The sequence below is a fragment of the Vombatus ursinus genome, unplaced genomic scaffold, assembly GCF_900497805.2.
Source record: "Vombatus ursinus unplaced genomic scaffold, bare-nosed wombat genome assembly UNPS02014797.1, whole genome shotgun sequence".
Classification (NCBI taxonomy): Eukaryota; Metazoa; Chordata; class Mammalia; order Diprotodontia; family Vombatidae; genus Vombatus; species Vombatus ursinus.
Genome location: NW_020954575.1, coordinates 15,388,438 through 15,389,901, shown reverse-complemented (window position 1 = coordinate 15,389,901; position 1,464 = coordinate 15,388,438).

The following is a 1,464-nucleotide window of genomic DNA, read 5'->3' as shown; positions in this document are numbered from 1 at the left end:
ATTATTATTATTATTATTATCATATAATATTATAATAATAATAGCTAGCATTTATATGTTGCATTAAGGTTTGCAAATCACTTTACAAATATTCAGAGACAATGAAATATTAAATTCTTGAATAAAGTAAAGAAATGTTTACACTTTGTTATCCTAAACAAAGTGGAAAGTTTTTCAATCAAACTTTGTGGAGTTATCAGAGGGCAGCTGGCCATTGGCGCCCCCTAGTGGCCACTTAAAAATCAGGACACTCTCAAGAGGAGTCATTCCAACTGCCCGGGTAGGAGACCTTTCTTTCTTTCTTTCTTTCTTTTTTTTAATCCAATTTGATTCAACACATTTATTTAGTGTTTACTATGTGACAAGCACTGTTTTAGGTACTGAGGGCTACACTACGATAAAGACACTGTCCCTTCTTAAGTCTTATAGTCTAGAGGTTCTAAAGTCACACAGGATGTTAGTGGCTGATTTGGCAACAGAATGCAAATTTCCCAACTCCCAATCCACTCATCAATCCATCACACATGCTTACAGGAGCACTCCAGAGTAGTCCAGAAGGGATCTAAATAAGGAGATGAGGGCTTACCTATTTCTGTCCCACAGGGGAAACAACTTCTCCTTCCAAAAAACCAAGAGCCTATCATACCCTTGGCTGGGATAAACAACTGTCTATATTATATGTCATCAGAGAAATATTAAGAAGGCGAATCCTTCCAAATACACCTCCTTCTATGCTCTTTCATTTCATGCCTTTCATTCCCCAAAGAAATATCAGATTTGTAATTCAATTAGTTAGAAAGGAAATCACAAGCTTGAAACTCACACTGAAGTATAAATAGTGACTTCAGATCAAAGGATTAGAGATTTAGAGCTAGACAGGACGGTAGGAGACATTTCTGTGTAGGGTTGTTGTCGTTGTTCAGCCATTTTTCAGTTGTGTCCTACTAGTCTTGACCCTATTTGGGGTTTTCTTGGCAAAGATGCTGGGTTGGTTTGCCATTTTGCCTCCAGCTCATTTTACAGATGAAGAACTGAGGCAAATGAGGTTAAGTGATTTGCCCAGGTTCAGACAGATAGTAAATGTCTGAGATCAGATGTGAACTCAGGTCTTCCTGACTCCAGGCCTGGTATTCTATCCACTACAACACTTAGCTGCCCCTCCTGAGCAGGATACACTCAGGCAATTAAGAAAGGAGTCAGATATGGAGAAAGAACCTAGCTATTGTCAGGAAATCATTCCTTGACTCTCGGTGAGAGGGCATTTCTCTTTTCCAGTCTTCTCTCCTCACTTGCATCCTCACTTTACCAACCCTGTTGACCATGGTATCTTGCTGCAGAACTCCTTGCTCAGTAGCAGACACCATACCCAGAAAGGAGAAGGTCCAGTGAGTCAAGGCACAATAATAAAAATTAGTATTTATGTAGCACAGAAGTGCCAGGCACTATGCAAAGCACACTTTACAG